This window comes from Sorex fumeus, unplaced genomic scaffold (genome assembly GCF_029834395.1).
Source record: "Sorex fumeus unplaced genomic scaffold, SorFum_2.1 ptg000044l, whole genome shotgun sequence".
Taxonomy (NCBI): domain Eukaryota; kingdom Metazoa; phylum Chordata; class Mammalia; order Eulipotyphla; family Soricidae; genus Sorex; species Sorex fumeus.
In genome coordinates, this window is record NW_026606101.1 from 76,957,894 (window position 1) to 76,976,135 (window position 18,242).

The following is an 18,242-nucleotide window of genomic DNA, read 5'->3' on the forward strand; positions in this document are numbered from 1 at the left end:
ACCCGTGAGTTACCTCTTAACACAGCCACTAAGAAAAGTCAGATCAGCCCACATGCCATGTTGGTTCTATGTGAGTCAAGATGCATCCCATGGGAATCCCTGAACTGACTTCTCTCCTCTCCCAGAGTTGAGGCTGGGATGGGCTGTTTTCATCACTGTGGAGAGAGCCTTATTTGCATGTCCTCCTTCTCTATAAAAAGTCATCTTTGAACTGGTACAGAGAAGGGAGGACTCCAGAGCAAGTGAGGGGTTCTGGGGGTTCCCATGACCATGAAACGTTTTGGAAACTCTGCTATTCCAGCATGCAATTATTACATGACAACCAATTTAATTTATATTCTTTAATGTTTCTTTTTATATAAATCCAGTTATGTGTGGAGTATTACTTATAGTTAATGACATAATATAAAACATAACAAGTTATATGGTTTTTACAATGCGCAAAAATACACTTTAAATGTTGGTCCCACTAGCTAGACAAAAGAAATCCATTTTGTCACTCAGAGCTGTCACTGTTTTGGGAGCCAAGTGTTAAGCTAGAATCAGGAGGAAGGAAGAATGGCCAGAAAACAGGGCCCTGATGTCTGAGAACCCACTGGAGCAAGTCCATGAATCTGCTGTTTTTGTACTTTGCCTCAGAGGAAACACCTCTGGATTTTTTCATCATCCCCCATCGACTCACATACTAGGGAGTTAGTCCCCTGAGCAATACCCTTTCTCTCTTCAGTCTGTCTGTTCATACAGCATCCCACGGTTGGTCCCTGTTCACCAGGATTGTCCCTGTAACTAGAGGTGCAGAGACAGGAGGTGGGGAAGGTTCCTCCTCTGCATGTGGTTCATCAAGTTGATCCCCTGCCCTTCACATTGTTTCTCATGACCCTAGTGGGAGTGACCTCTGAGCACAGAACCAGGAGTAAACCAAACTGGCACTAACAAGACGACCAAAGCAACAGGGGCTGAGGGATAGTACAGTGGTAAGGCACTTATGTTGCACATGGCCAACCCAGATTCCTGGAGGTGTGGCATTCTCCCTGGATGTCCCCTTTGGTCACTAGAGGACATTGGACCTGTAGAGAGTTCCCCAGGACCCAACTTCTCTGACATTTATATGAATAGCATAGATTAAATGGCCTTGATTTGCTGGTGTCCAATGGCTCGAGAATTGGGAGAGAGACATCTCTGGTGTTAGCAATACTTCAATCTTGCCTCTGCCTTAGAGCACCAAGGCCAGTGATCCAGCAACTTCTTCCAGGCAAAACCATCCCCTGATTCTCTCTGCCACTTGCTCCTTAGTGCACACAGGCATTCCCCCTCAGTCTCTATGGGTCATTGCTCTCCTAATAAACTCTGTCATATGACTAAGGGTCAAGGGCCTATGTGGGCTGCTATGTCTCAGCCACACTGCACTTATAAATCTTTGAGCATCTACTGCCCAAGACAGATGGACCAGCTCCTTGTTCCCAGAGTCCCTGTAGTTACGAGATAACTACATGCAGGAAGACGGGGACCCATGCATTTGTTCAATGATCTCTGCAAGAGGTATGTTTCTTCAGACCCACGGAGATGCTCCTCACTTCATGCTGAAATCTCAGCAGGGAAGTCAGGCATGGACCGAACTATCGGGGATTTTTGAACCCAACACCTTTGAGAGGAGTGTATTTTCCTGAAAATCTTAAAAGGGTAAAAAAAATGCCCCCAGTGTCAGCCATAACATTTCCTTTCTTTCTGTTATTTCAAATGTAAGCTGATGGTTCCCTGTGGAAATGTTGAACACAGGAGTCTGTGAGCCTTGGGCCTCCCCAGAACAGGAAACTGAACGTCTCCTCCAGCCACCGAGTGAGGGGAACTGAGATTCATGCCTATTCCAGGACACAAGTGGATGGTTAGATCTGGGTCAGGGCTAGGAGACTCCCCCACACCTCTGGTCATCAGGGAGCCCTTTTTTGTCCCAGTGCCCTGTCTGTATGCTGCTGGGAAAACAATTTGCCCCTCTAGCACTTGGTGCAGGGCCTGGGAGATTGAAACAGGTTCAAGTCTTGGAGTTCACAGAATAGGATGTTGTGAGAATTCAGAGATTGGTCAGGGTTAAAGCCCCTTCCCCCAAAATTCTCAATTGTGCAGATCAGTTCTCCTATTGCACTGCTCTTAACCCTTGTTGCTACCTTGCTGGGGATCCTTTATTATGAGACAGATGATTCTGTATCTCTCCCTTTTCTGATGACTGCTTCAATCAGCATGATATCCTCTGGTTTTTTCTATGTTGCAGGAAGTTGAGTGATTTTCAACTCAGTAAGCAAGGTAAGGCCCAGAGGGTAGGCAGGATTAGGACTCTTTTTAGGTGTTTCTCATATATGTGAAATTTATGAGTAAAATATCTTCAGGGCAATGCCCCAGACTTTATGAAATCAGCTGAAAGAGTGTATCACTAGTGGATTGATTAGTGATTGTGAGAACGTGACATTCCCAGTGTCACTTGGAGTTGTCACTACACACAGAGGACAGTGGGAGACTGAGAACAGGCTGACACTCCTGAACTGTAGGTAGCAGTTCAGTCACCAAGGAGGCCCATCTAGACAGCTGCTCTGTGTGGAGGCAGGAAGGGTGCATTGAGAACAATCCTCGAGGTTTGATTTCTGGTCTGCCCTGTCCCAGGAATCTGTGTCTTTATGCTCTACCACATTTACAATCCAGACTAGCCTTCAGATCAGGCCCCTTCTTCTGTGCTCTGCATTAACCTCGGTCAGAACTCTCCCCAATATTGTGCTCTTTGTGCCTTCAAGAACTGAAGGGTCATCCTGATTCATATATATTCAATGTTCTTCTAGGAGCGGGAATGAAAATACTCTCACATCAGATATGAGCATTTTCCCTGTCATTGGGAAGGATTTTGTTCCCTTTTTTAAATTGACCACTTTGATAAATATGGTAACAGTTTTCAAAGTGCAGGTATGAATCTGGTTTCAGCCTAAGAAGTAAATCTCATAGTTCAACTACAGAAGCACGAATTTTCCCAGTAATATTGTGGTCTGCATTACTGATGGTCCATCATGTAGTCACGCTGTCTGAGGCTTCCCAGTGGACACTAATAGGATATGTATATTATATATACACATATATACATATATTTCTGTTTTCCACTTATCTAGTGTATACATTTGTGCATGGATATATATCCATGAATACATGTCCTCCATATCAATTGAAAGAAAGTTATGCATTGTAATTAGTTATTCCCAGATTTCAAGGCATGCAAAAAATTAATGTCTCACTCAATACCATTTATTTCCCAGGAATATTGGTCAATTGGTGTGGTCAGACCCAGGTAAAGTCATCTGGGATGCATGACCCTGGAGTCGAGGGAGCAGCAACTGAGGCTTTGCTCTAGATCCTGTCTGCTGGTCGATGCTACTGCCAGCACCCCTGGGCACATTCTAGACCATGTGTCTGTGCTTGGGTCATGACTTTCCTCAGAGTGGGCTGATATGCCCCCAACATCAGGATTCCAGAGAACCTGTCCCTGACCATTTCCTTAATACTACGTGATAGGAGAAATGTGACCTTGGTCCCTTTCATAGAGGGTTATCTCCTCCACTGTCCCTTGTCCAATGGCAGGATTACAGCTCAGGAATATAGAGATATGAAGATGAACAAAGGGACAGGTCTGCACAGAAAATCCAGAATGGGGTCTGGCCACCACAAGAAATTCACCTTAGAGAAAAGGATTTCTTGCAGAGACAGAATTTCAAGCTTAATTTGTAACATTGAGAGTCTGCCATGGGTAGACCTACAGTTCAGGAACCTGCAATGACACCATCCCAAACTTCCATGTGGTTCTTCCTGTACCATCTTATCACTTCACACAAAATCCTGGAAGAAAATATAAGGGACACCAGGTGTTCTTCAGAGAAGCCATCTTCCTCTGGGTTGTTGCTGAAGGACAGAGAGAGATCCTGAACTTTTTCTCAAATGAAGCCTGACCCTATGAACCCCATTCTGTGTCTCAGACCCTGACTCTCTGAGGAGGAAGTCAGGAGGATCAGACTTGTCCCTGGGGTCCTGTCAGAGATGGGCCTCTTTCTCCAGCACAAAAAACGTGCTGAGTAGCTCCCAGGAAATAGGAATTGCTCAGGGGGCTACAGAAGCTGGGGAGGAGAGTCCTCTTGTCTAAGGTCCCTGATGACCAAACGCAGCCTCCCCAGGGCCTCTACCTGTAGACAGGTCCCGGTCCCTCCGTGTCCCTCTGTGTTTGCTCCTGTTCTCCCACTGTATGTCTAAATTTTGGTTTCAAACACTGTCACTGTCCTCCCGTTGTTCATCGATTTGCTCGAGCGGGTCCAGTAACGTCTCCAATGTGAGGCTTCTTGTTACTGTGTTTGGCATATTGAATATGCTAGATAGCTTGCCAGGCTCTCTGAGAGGGGTAGAGGAATCGAACCCGGCTTGGCCGGGCTGGCTGCACGCAAGGCAAACGCCCTACCGCTGTGGTTTCAAACAGTCAGGTTTATTATTACCGTGAATTCTGACAGTGTTTCAAGCCAAAGTCAATGAAACTTTGCATTAGTTTCTTCACACACTTATCTTAGATAAAAATACCCTCGCCTGAAGTAGAGACAAGGTGGTTGTTAGATGATCATTGTCACTTTTGTCGGGTTTATATACAGAAAAGGAAGAGCCTCTGTCCGGTGACCTGCCTGGTGTAATTGTCCTGGTAACAGCGCCTGCCCCGCTCTGTCCTGTCTAGAACTCAGTGTCTATAGACCAGCATGATCCTCAGGACCCTGTACTGGGGTCATCACTGAGGAAGCCTTACCCTGTCAGGAGCATAGAAACAGCTCATGAGGAACCTCAGTACACAATCTATTGGGCAGGGAGCCTGGTCTTAGTACTCAAACTCACACAGCAACAAGGGTACAAGTACACAAGCCCTGATAACTGCCAGATATGACCCACCCCAATCCCCGATGAATAGAGTCTAGACACAGGCTGTGTCACATATTGTACCTCCTATTCCTATGCAGTGCAGGGGTTGAGATAAATCCAAGAGAGCAGAAAATATGATTTAAAATATAATTCAGCATGAAGAGTCAAAACTGAAAAATGTACCCCATTAATTCAACCAAATTGAACTGAAATAATTACAAATGCACAAACAAGTCAGTCAGTGTGAGGATTGGGAGTAGGTGAGCCTCTCTGTCACATCCATGTAGCTCTAATGTTGCTCCTGAGTTCTCCTGAGCTCAGTGAGAGCCCTCAGAGCCAAATAGGAGACATGGACAAGAAGTGTTAATTGTCTTCTCTTCACTGCACCTTGGGGCAGGGCCTCTTACCTGCACCAAGGACCCCAAGACTCCTATCGGATTTATACTTCAAAACTACATCCCAGCATGTATTTAAGATCAGACTAGATAAACTCTTATTTTTTTTAATGACAGTAAAAGAGACAACTGTCTCACATCCTGACTAGATGTGTGGGGTCCAAGATATGTTTACATTCACGTGTTCAAATGGGAGAAAGCAATTTCTTTTACACAACTTGGGAGGCTGGCAACTTCCTCGGACCTTAGCAGGGAGACCGTTCAGGTGGTTGCTCGATAAGTCCAGAGACTAGTCAGGAATTAGAGACAAACCGAGATAAAGTGTGGGCACACGTGGGGCCCTTGAATCTTGGCGACAAAATTCCATTCTTGTTTGACCCAGCAGTGCCCAGTATGGCCGAAGTTCTGGTGTGCAAAGCACATGACTTGCCGTAGCTCTGTCCTGGGGGTCCTGTCCCAGCACAGATGCAGGCTCAGGACCCAGAATCCTCACAGCTCTGTCCTCACCTATGCTGTCTCCACATGCTCACCCAAACCAGCAGTTTCCAGGGAGGTTGGACCTCAGAGCTCAGAAAGGAATGGAGTGAACAGGAGATGCAAAATGATGGGAACATTTCCTAAACCACTTTGCTAAAACCCACTGGTAACATTACCCCCACCCCTTTTATTATTGAATCACCGTGAGTCACAATAACAAAGTTTTCATATTTGAGCTTCAATCACACAATCATCAGACACCCATCCCTTCACCAGCGCACACTTTCCACCACCCAAATCCCCAGTATCATCCCCCCCATCACCACCATCATTCCACAGCTTCCCCTGCCTGTGTGGCAAACAATTTGCACAGTACTCTTTTTCTCTACTCTGGTTATCTTCAATATTTCAGACCAGTCCACCACCACTCATACATGCTGAAAAGGCCATGCTAGACATGCTAGACAAAAGTATTGTTTCGTTTGCCCTTGGAATTTTAAGATTTTAATAATTAGGGTGGTCTCAGCATGGTGGTGGCTGGTCCTGGAGGTCTTTGGCTGCCGGAGCCCTGGTCAGGGCGGGGAGGAAAGCTCAACCCGCTCCCCTCCAACGGGCCCCGGCGAGGAACAGCCAGGAGCGGGGGCAGACTGCACTGTTCTCGTCCAGGAGCTGGATTTTATAGTCTCTGAGTCTTGGGCATTGATGGGATTACACGGCGCCAGGGGGCCAGGTGGTGGGTGTGACCCCTGCCTACTGCAATTTGGAGGATCCAAAATGAGAAATTCATTAAAAGTCACACCTGCAATGGTCTCTGCATGAGCCTCAGTGTAAGAAGGGCCCCTGGGCTCTGGGGTGTGGCATATCTGGGGATGTCGGAAGGTTGGGGCTTAGGGAGATGCTCTGGGTCCTTGAATTTTGTCTCACTGTGAAGGGGCCAGCGATGCCCATGTCACAGGACCTGGTCTCTCCTCTACAATGGGTGAGGGGTGGAGAAGGATTGGGGAAATCTGAATGTCCACTTAGTGAGAGTATGGAGAATGAGAGGTCAAGCGGTCCAGGAGAACAGAGCTCCCAGGTATGGGGTGACCAGGTAGAGTCTACCTGGCAGCAGGTCAGTTGGCACAGAGTCTGTCTGAGAGCAGAAAGAAGGAGCCAGCACACAGCTGAGTGGACACCAGAATTTCCCTTTCTGATCAAGTGACTCTTACAGAAGACAATGATAATTCTACAGGGTCATTTTAATTTCTACAAGAGAATAATATGTCCCTCATGCCCCAGAGAAGTCATGATCCTGTCACTGGAAACTTTTCATCAGGAAAGAGAGAGTGTGATAAGCCACTACTACCCACAGCGGGGATGGAGGCTCAGGGCCACAACCCAAGGACAAGGTGCCCATGGGGTCATCTGAGAGCTGAGGGGTAGTTCAGTCCTGATCTCCACAGAAACATGATTCATCTGTTCATGAGCAACATTTCCTCAGGGGAGAGTGCTCAGAGCCTCCTGGGAGCCTGCTACCCTGAAGCTCAGCCTGCTTCCTCCTGCAGATGGTTTGTGTCTGGGCCCACAGGGCCTTCCCCTCACTGTGTCTCTCGCACAGTAGTACAGGGCCGTGTCCTCCTCCCTCAGGCGGCTCATTTGCAGAGAGACCGTATTCTTGCTGTTGTCTCTGGAGATGGTGAATCGGCCCTTCACAGAGTCGGCATAGTATATATCACCACTACCATAACTAATGTATGAAATCCACTCTAGGCCCTTCCCTGGAGTCTGGCGCACCCAGTTCATCCCATAGTTGCTAAAGGTGAATCCAGAGGCTGAACAGGAGAGTCTCAGGGACCCACCAGGCTTCACCAAGTCTCCCCCAGACTCCACCAGCTGCACCTCACACTGGACCCCTGCAAACACAAAGATTTCCTGATCAGAAAAGTCTCCTTTCACAGAGGATCTGCCACTCCCATCTCTCCAATGCTCCGTGTCTCTGTCGCCCATGAGTTACCTCCTAACACAGCCACAAGGAGAAGCCAGCTCAGCCCACACGCCATGTTGGTTCTGTCTGAGTTAGGATGGAGCCCCTGGGAACCCCTGAACTGACTCCTCTCCTGGAGCAGATGCTGGGCTGGCCTGTTTTTATAATAGCACGAAGAGGCTCATTTGCATATCATCCTCCTACATAAAACGTTCTATTTGAACCTAAAGAGCAAGTGAAGGACTCCAGAGCAATTGTCAGTTTCTGGGGGTGACTTGTGACCCAGAAAAGATTCTCTAATGCAATTATTATATGACAACCAATTTAATTTGTAATATTTTGTCCTTATTTTTGATTACTATCTTGTAATATCTACAGTAACACTTCTGTTTTATTTATCATTTGTCACAGAAAAGCTTAAATACCTTATAGAATTTTCTCATAACACATTGTAAGAGTTGGTCCCTTTATTGAGACAAAAGTAATACACTGAATGACAGCGAGTTATAAATGAGTTGGGAACCCAGAATTAAAACAGAATCAGGAGTAAGGGAGAATGGCCAGATGGCACAGCTCTGATATCTGGGAAACATGAGGCAGGATCCTGTGTCTTCTCTGTCTCTGCTGTTTCTCCCAGAGGAAACATTTCCGAGGTTAAAGATGTTTATCCTGATATTAAAGCACCTCGGATGTGTAAAAGCTCAGCTCATATAGACTAAGTCAGGCAGCTGACCTAAGAATGTCTTTCTTCTGATGACTCCTGGTTCTAAGTGAAAACTCTCACTGTTTTGGGCACTAGGATCTCTCGGTCCATGAACATGTTAGTCCCCTGACCCTCCACCCCTTCTCTCTTAAATCTGTCGTTGAAATACAGCATCCCATGGCTTGTCCCTGTTCACCAGGATTGGTTCCCAGTAGCAAGATATGTAGAGGCAGCAGAGGTGTAAGCCTCTTCCCTTGCATTGGGTGACCAAGGTTCATTCCTTGCACTTCTTATGGTTTCCCATGCCCCTACCAAGAGTGACCCCTGAGTACAAAGCCAGCAGTCTACACAGAGTGGGACAACAACAAATCCAAACCAACAGGGACTGAAGAATGGCAGTGGCGGTGCACTTGCCTTGCAACACGGCTGACCTAGGTTTGAACTCTAGTATCCCATATGCTTCCCCCAGCAATTTCAAGAGTAATTACTGAGTGCAGAGTTAGGAGAAATCCCTGAGAAACACCAGGTATAGTTCCAAAACCAGACAAAAACTCACAAATAATACCAAACAAAATATGGGCTAGCAGCTGTCAAGAACTTCTTACCTGTAATGAGAACAAATTGTATTTATTCTGAATTTTGCCCTTACCTGGAGGATGTTGGAGATGGGGTTTGACTCTTCACATCAGCCTGACCCCACGTCTCTTTCTTACCATGTCAATATTTGATTAGCAGTAAAAACCACAGGAAGCCATGCCCTACACAGAATATTGATTATAGATCAGTAATATTTCATGAGCGTTGGCATATATGGACACCCGTGCAGTGATCATCACACCCAAAACAGGGGATGAACTCCTCACCCCAGTGTTTCCCCTTGGCCCATGGTATTTCCCCCCCCCCCCCATGCCTCACCCCTCCCTCATGCTCTCTGCAGTGCTGACTGTTTGTACAGTTGTATGTAGGGTGTGATGATGGAGATTCTCTCTCAATAGCCTTCCACTCTAGGGATATATTATGGGTTTTTACTCATGAATAAAGGCATCTTGGATTCCTCTCAGTCCTAGACCTTTAAAATAGGTCACAGAAGATTTCAGAAAGGAGGGAGAAAAATGAGGAAAAGATGTTCTACATCTTACATGAGTATCAAAGAGTTCACGATCATGATCACGACCATCCTGTTGTTTGTCAATTGGCTCGAGCAGGCCCCAGTAATGTCTCCTTCTTCCAAGCCCTGAGAATTTTAAAGAGCCACAGTCAGTGCTCTTTCAGGGTTAGGAGAATGAGACCCATCATTGTTAATGGTATTTGGCATATTGAGTACGACATGGGAAGTTTGCCAGGATCTGCCATGTGGGCAGGATACTTTCGGTAGCCTGCCGGCTTCTTCAAAGGAAAAATGAGATAATAAGATGTCATGTGGCTGCAAATGTGGCTGCGCACTTCCAGGATCTGGGTTTTATACTATCTGCGTCTTGGCCGTTGATGGGACCACCCTGGCACTGGCAGCAGCTGGTGGTTGTGACGCCTGCCTACTGGAAGATGGGGGATGTGGGTGGAGAAGGCCCAGTCCCAATCCGAGCAGGCTTGGAGATCTCAGCCCTGGGACCCACATGCCTGGGTTCCTCTGCCAGTTCCTTTATGCATGAGGCTTGTCCAGACGTGTGTAGAGTGGTCTCAGCATGGCTGTAGCTGGTTCTGGAAGTCTTTGGCTGCTGGAGCTCTGCTTGGGGGGAGGACTCAACCCGCGTCCCTTACAAGGGGCCCCGGTGAGGACAGCCAGGCGCGGGGGCAGGAGACTTTCAAGGACAATGCTATAAAAATAATAACAAACAAGGAAAGTACCGATTAATACTCACCATGCCAGGCATTGAAGTCCAGGTGGCCTAATGGGGGTGAGTGTTGGGGACAGGGAGGACAGATCACAGGGAGGGATTTGGAGAGTGAGGGTGTCACTGAGAGTGAAGCTGCTCTGGGAGAAATGGGGAAGGGTCCTAGGAAAGAGGCTGGAACTGGGCATGGATCGGAGTATGTGGGTTGATGGGGGCTGAGGGTCTCTATGTTGTGACAGAATATTGGCATGTGTGGACTTCTAGCACACGGTGACCCTCTTTGCCCCCTGGTGGGTCTGAGACCCTTTCCCAGGTGGCTCCTTAGTGCCCTCTGTTGGTCATCAGCGGCCCTGCAGTCCCTCCTGTGGTCTGGCGATCATTCAGAGTCCCCCAATTCCCAGTGTGAATAGAGGAAGAACGTTTCAGCACAATCAGGGACAGGAAATGTGAGCACTAGGAAATGACCTCAGCCTGATTCACACTGGTTTCCCCAGGGAGGTGTGTTCAGAGACAGCCCATGGAGGTGGGAATCCTTCCTGCCTCCACGTGGAGGTCACTTATGCTTGAGTCACATCACAGCTCACAGTGACCATTGAGTAAGTATGGTATACAGAAAAAGGGCTGTATAGGGGAAGTCCTGCAAAGGGAGAGTAAAGGGTCACAGTACAAACACAGAAATGTTGAGAAAGAAAAACTTAACTTGCGAAATAGTCTCTGGGTCTTGGCCGTTGATGGAATTACCTGGCGCCGGGGGCAATTGGTGGGTGTGACCCCTGCCTACTGGAAGATGGAGGATCTGGATGGAGGATGCTCAGCCCCTATCTGAGCGGACTTGGAGATCTCAGCCCCGGGACCCACATGCCTGTGTTCCTCGGTCGGTTCCTTCATGCGTGTGGAGATTGGTCTCAGCCTGGTTGTGGCTGATTCTGGAGGTCTTCGGCTGCCAGGGCTCTGCTCGGGGTGGGGAGGGAAACTCAACCCGCCCCCCTCCAAGGGACCCCAGTGAGGACAGTCAGGCACGGGGCCAGGAGACTCCACCCAGAGTCTATAAAACCCAGCTCCTGGAAGAGAACAGCACAGAATCTCTTGCCCCGGCGCCTCGCTGTCCTCGCCAGGGCAACCTTGCAGGCGAGTGGGTTGAGTTTCCCTCCCCACCCCTAGTAGATCCTCGGCAGCCAAATACCTCCAGAACCAGCCACAACCATGCTGAGACCACTTTCCACACGCATGAAGGAACCGGTCGAGGAACACAGGCATGCGGGTCCCAGGACTGAGTTCTCCAAGCCTGCTCGGATCAGGGCTGAGCATCCTCCACCCAGATCCTCCATCTTCCAGTAGGCAGAGGTCACACCCACCAACTGACCCCGGCACCAGGTAATCCCATCAACTGCCAAGACCCAGAGACTATAAAACCCAGCTTCTGGAAGTTCAAGGCCTTGAATAGTAACAATGATGGGTCTCATTCTCCTAACCCTGAAAGAGCATTGAATATGGCACTTTTTTAAATCGCAGGGCTAGGACGAAGTAGACATTACTGGTTCCTGCTCGATGCAATCGACAAACAACAGGATGATCATGATCGTGAACTTGTGAAAATCAGTATCACTGTCAGTAGATTACTCTCGGTGTTTGATTCATAGACCAGTAAAATTTCCAAGTCCCACTAAGGATCAGTATCCTTGAATATAGGCTGGGTATTTGATACCTTGTGAAAATTTGAAGAATAAATGTCTGTGAACAGAAATATAGCTTCTTGCAGTGTCTTTGAATTCAGTGACTTTGAATATTTTCTGAACATTTTTTCTCTAGGAAATAGATTTTTTTTTCTTTAAAGTGTGCCATATCCATGCCAATCAGGTTCCAAAAGGACTAAAATCAGATGCAGGACAAATGAACTGTTATTACTGCCTCCTTCTGGGCACCTCAGCTCATTTGCCCCCTGTCTGGGGGACACACCCTGGTGGTGCTGGACATTTGAGAATGGACCTGTCCTAAGGGTGAGTGATGGCGGGGCAGGAACCCGAGGTCACTTCGACTACATGACGGATTAGTTATTATGGTGTTCTGATTCTCTGATGGACCTTAACACCTCCTGGCCTCAGTACCCCTTGCAGTCCTGAGCGACCTCTGGTGGCCCCGGAGAGCCCTGCAGCCCAGCATGTTTGTGTCTGGGTTCACCCTGACTTCCCCTCTCTGTAATACACAGCTGTGTCCTGGAGGGTCACTGAGCTCAGCTGCAGGGAGAACTGGTTCCTGTTCGTGTCTCTGGTGATGGAGATAGAGCTTTTGAGAGATGGGCTGTAGTAAGTGTTTCCATCATTACATTTGTGCCCCCCAAAGAGCAGGAGCTTCCCTGGGGGCTGGTGGATCCAGCCCCAGCAGTAACCACTGGTTGTGATGGAGAATCAGGAAACAGAGCAGGTGAGGGAGAAGGCCTGAGAGGGGGCCACCAGGCCTGGGCACGACTCCTGCAGGGTCAGATCAGACACAGAACCTGGGTACACAGGGAATCAGTCACTGTCATTCCCTGCAGTCACTCCCTCCCCTAGACCCTGTCACATCTCTGAGACTCACCCAGGGCGGCTGTCCCAAGCAGAGGAGAAGACTCCACAGGTTCATCTTCTTGCCAGAGCTCTACCTTCCCCAGAGACTCAGCCCTGAGTGAGGAGACAGCTGGGATCTCCACAGCCCAGAGAACATTTGACCCCAGAGACTGATAGGGATCTGCATGAGGTGACCTCCTCGGTTATTAGTGTAGACCTCTGACCTCGGGTCTCCATTGTCCATTGGGGCGCCAAATTCACACACCCTGTCTGGTGGATTGAGCACTGGTCAAAGGGGTGCATTGAAACAGGTCATAGGAGGGTTCTGACTTACTCAACTTCATAATCAGAGAAGATGAAAGGATCAAAATTCCCTCAATACGACAGGTCTTTCATATATACATAAAATAGTTCACATTTTCCCCCATCTCTTACCAACTCTAGAATTAACCCTTTTGCCTTTATTTAAACACCGTGTTTTGCAAAGTTGCTCCTAATGCAGATGCAATGGATTTTTGATATTCCCACACCAATCCAACCTCCTAATGACCTTCCTTCCTCATTGTCCCCATTTCCCCAACCACTCCTGCTACCCTGCCCTTTCAGTGGGCACAGTGGTTATTCTGTTACTTGTTACAATCAAATGACTAGAGGAGTTACCAAAATTACTTCAGTAAAAGGGGCTGAAGTGATAGAACAGTGGGTAGGGCCTTTGCCTTGCACGCGGTTGACTAAGATCTGATTCCTCTGCCCCTCTCGGAGAGCCTGGCAAGCTACCGGTGACGTATTTGATATGCCAAAAACAGTAACAATAAATCTCACAATGGAACAATAAATCTCACAATGGAGACGTTGCTGGTGCCCACTCGAGCTGCAGAGTGAGCTTGCACCCGTGTCTGCAGAATGCTCGCAGTGCGCCCTAGAGAACAAGAGTCCTGCTGTGCTGATGGCCACAGCCCCGTGTCCTCAGATGCCCTGTCACGGCCTCTCCTGCAGCGGGGTACCCTCTCCCTCTCCCCTCTCGGCCTGAGTCGAAGTCCCTCCTGGGCCCCTGCTCAGCTTCTCTCTCTCCTGTCAGCCCTAGACACTCTGGGCTGAGCCCGGATCTGCTGTTTCAGGATCAAAGTCACCTCACGCAGCAGGACTGACCAGAGGGCGGGGAGCCCAGTCCACCCTCAGGGGCTTTCCCACCCTCAGTCACGACTATGCTCAGAATTAGAGTATTCATGCATGGGGAGTTGCCTTCTAGCTGTAGATGGTTTTACTGTTCATGTATCATCTGTAAAATTCCAACAGATTTTGCCATGAATATGTTCCTAAACCTTTCTGTTTTTTTCCAGTGAACTTTCTACTATCATGTAATTGTAGGAATGTGTGGATGAGGTTTCCAATCATGCTGCCTTCATCAATTTACATGAGCTGCATATTAGTCTAGATCGCAAGGACTATGCTGCTAGCAAGTAACTCTAGGTTTCTTTATTTCTCTTGATTCCATAAGCAATAATCAACAGGAAACATGTATTCATAATACAAGCCACAGTTCCATTTAAAAAATATTTATTTTTTCAAAAACTACAGTTTGTGTTTAACAGGAGGAAGAAGAGGACAACGACAAATGACACAGCAGATGTGGACGGTCCCTGGCAATGAGTTGCTGTTAGACACCGCAGTAACTCCGTAAACCACAGATGAACAGTAATACAAACGCAACAATACATACACCAATTACCAAAAATCACAATAGAATAAAAACCTATTCCTATTAAAAGAATCTGTTCAGAACAAAACATGCAACATACTTTGTAAAATGGAATTTATCAGTGCATTTGGTAGACTCTTCCACAACAAGTGGATTAAAATTCAAACTGGAGGAGGAAAGAACATATTAAAGTATGCCTACTTGAGTTTATTATATTTCCTTTATATTATTTAACTTTAAAATAACGGAAACCAGCCCTTTACAACCTCCCCCATGACTGGAACCCAGCCCTGGACTCCCAGGAGCAGAGCGCCTCCAGGTGGTCACATGCATCTCTGCAGATCCCAAGTATCCCTAAGCAGGTTTGTGTCTGGGCTCACAGGGACTTGCCCTAACTGTGCTCTCACTGTGCGTCTTGCACAATAATACACTGCTATGTTCTCAGTTACTGAATTGCTCAGGTTTAGGTAAACTTGTTTCTTGGAGGTGTCTCTGGAGATGCTGAAATGGAACTGAAGACTTCGGTTATAGTATATGTTTCCAGTACTCCCCATAGCACCAATCCAATCCAGCCCCTTTCCAGGGGCCTGGCGGACCTAGTGTACAGGATCATTGGTTATAGAGAATCCAGAGACTGAACAAGTAAGGGACAGTGTTTGCGAGGGCATCACATGCTTGGTCCCGACTCCTGCAACTATACCTGGGACAGGACACCTGGAGACAGAGACCCATAGTGACTCAAGTGTTCAGAGGCCCCCATACTCACCTTGGAGCCTCTGTCCAAGGGATACTCACATCCGGGAGCTGCCACCAGAAAAAGGAGGAACCAGTGCTGATGCATATTCCTGCCCACGAGGTCCATGATCTCAGACACCGTGTCAGGGGAAAGTGAGCCCGAGTTGGAGTGAGTGGGAACGTGGTTTTAATCCTGGGTGCCGAGTGAAGATTTGCATAGGGGAGCCTCTGTGGAGAAAGGAGGGGAGCCGGGGGAGGCTGGTGTGTGGGCTCCCTGGGAAGAGGTGCTGACTGTAGCTCAGAGCACTCAGGCCTGTCCCTGGGGTCCTGTCAGAGCCGGGCCTCTTCCTCCAGCACAGGAAACATGTTGAGGAGTTCTCAGGAAACAGGAATTGCTGAGGTGCAAACGGCAGCTGGGGGGGAGATCCCCGTGTCTCCGGTCCCTGAGGACCAAACACAAAGCCTCCTGGTCTCTACCCTGTAGACAATCCACTGCTCCTCCATTTCCCTGTGTGGTGGCTCCTGTTCTCTCACTGCAGATGGAAAATCTGGGGCCTAACTTATTATCTCATTCCTACTTTGGACAAACTTGCAGGCTATAGAATGTAGCCTGCCCACAGGGCAGAGTCTGGCAAACTCCCCGTGGCCTACCAAATATGCCAAATACCAGTAACAATGATGGGTCTCATTCTCCTAAAGAGCCGTGAATATAATCTCAGGGCTAGGATGAAAGAGACGTTACTGGGGCCTGCTCGAGGCAATCGACGATTAACAGGATGATGAAATGAAAATGAAATGAACAGGCAGTATAACTGTGGAGGAAATTCTGACTTGATTTTCTGACCAATTCATGGGCAACCAATTTTCAATCTATTTTCTCTCTCATTCTGCATGAACATTCCTTCACCTGGAGATGCTTCACTCCTTAATATCCAAGATAGTTATTGTTTTGGATTTGTTTATTCTCTTTTGTATTGGGACAGAGAAGATGCTTCTTCTTAGCTGACCTTCTTGGTGTGGTTGGCCTCGCCAACAGCACCTGAACCTGTTCTGTCCTGTGTACAACTCAGTGTCCAAAAGATGATCATGAACGTAAGGACCCTGTTCTTGGGGGTCATCTCTGAAGAATTCCAACACTGTCAGGTGCTTAGAAAGACCCAGGAAAGAGTTTTTAGCACACTATCTATTGGGCCAGACTTTTGGTCTTTGTGTAAAGGATCACACATTCTCCAGATGTACAGTGTGCAAGCCCTGAGCAGTGACACATGAGACCCTAGACTGCCCTCACATGCATGGAACCTAGACACAGTCAGTGTCACATAAGTGTAGCCCTAATTCCATGGAGCACCAGCGAGTTCAGTTAAATCTAAGGGGCCAGAAAGTGTGATTTATCACTGTATCACTGTCATCCTGTTGTTAATCGATTTCCTTGATCCGGCACCAGTAATGTCTCCTTCGTCCTAGCCTTGACATTTTAGAAAGTGCCACATTCGAGGCTATTTCAGGGTTAGGGAAATGGGACCAATCATTGTCACTGAGTTTTGGCATATCGGATATGCCACGGGGAGTTTGCCAGACTATGCTGTGTAGGCAGGATACTCTTGGTAGCCTGCCAAGTTCTCCAAGAGTAAGAACTAGATAAGAAGATGCTGTGCGGCCCACAAATGCGGCCTGCACTTCGGGAGCTGGGGTTTATAGTTTCTGGGTTTTGGCTGTTGATGGGATAACAGGGCACCGGGGGCAGTTGGTGGCTGTAATGCCTACCTTTTAGAAGACGGGGGATCTGGGTGGAGGAGGCACAGACCCAATCTAAGCATGCTTGAAGATCTCAGCCCCGGGTCCCTCATGCCTGGGTTCCTCTGCTGGTTCCTTCATGCCTAAGGCTCATCAGAACATGTGAAGAGTGGTCTTAAGCATGGCTGTGGCTGGTTCCAGAGGTCTTCAGCTGTGGGGCTCCTCTCAGAGTGGGGAGATAAACTCCACCTGCCCCCCTCCAAGGGGCTCCGGTGAGGACAGCTAGGCGCGGGGACACAAAACTCTGCCGTGATTTATAAATTGATGTTTTAAAAAGTCATCACTTAATCACTAACTCACTTAACTTCCTGTTAGTCGGCGATTTGCTCGAGCGGGCGCCAGTAACGTCTCCATTTGTTTCTGTCGCGTGCTAGTGTAGCCCAATGGCATCTGTTTGCTCTGGGAACATGAAGAGCCTAAAACCGATCGTTCATGATCTTGACAAAGAAGTCTGACCATCTGGTAGGTGGGCGGCCACGCGGTCTTTTGACATCCCTTGGAATCCAGTCAGTATCAGCTCTAGTCCAGCGGTCGTCTTTAAATCTCAGTACGTGACCAGCCCATCTGATTTTTGACACCTTGGCAAATGAGACAGCGTCCCTGATTCTTGATCGTCGACGGATGTCGGAACTCCGGATTTTTTCTCTCATTTGAGTGAAACTTGATATTCCAAGCATAGCTCTTTCTATTCTTCTTTGGGAGACCTGAATAGCGTTCTCATTTGTTTGCGTAGGGCCCAGGTCTCTGAGGCATATGTTAATGCAGGAAGAACAGTGGAATCAAAGAGATGTGCCCAGAGCTGCAGGTTCTTCGTCCTCTTACCTATTTCTTCGACGTTCTTGAAGGCTTTCCAAGCCGCTCTCTTCCCCATGTGCAGCTTGGGTTCCAGGTCATTTGTCATGTTGACCTCTCGACCTAGGTACACATAGCTGTTGCATTCGGAGATGGTAGTTCCATTGAGAGCGAATGGGGCATCAGGAACGAGGATGTTTCTCATAAACATTGTCTTCGTAAGATTCAGCTGTAGTCCTATCTTTCCACACTCACGGTCAAAGTCGGCCAGCATTTGTGCCGCTTGGCTGATGTTTGGTGATATTAGAACAATGTCATCAGCAAAGCGGAGGTGGTGTAGTTGCCGACCATCTATCTTCACTCCCATTCCTTCCCATTCCAGTCATCGC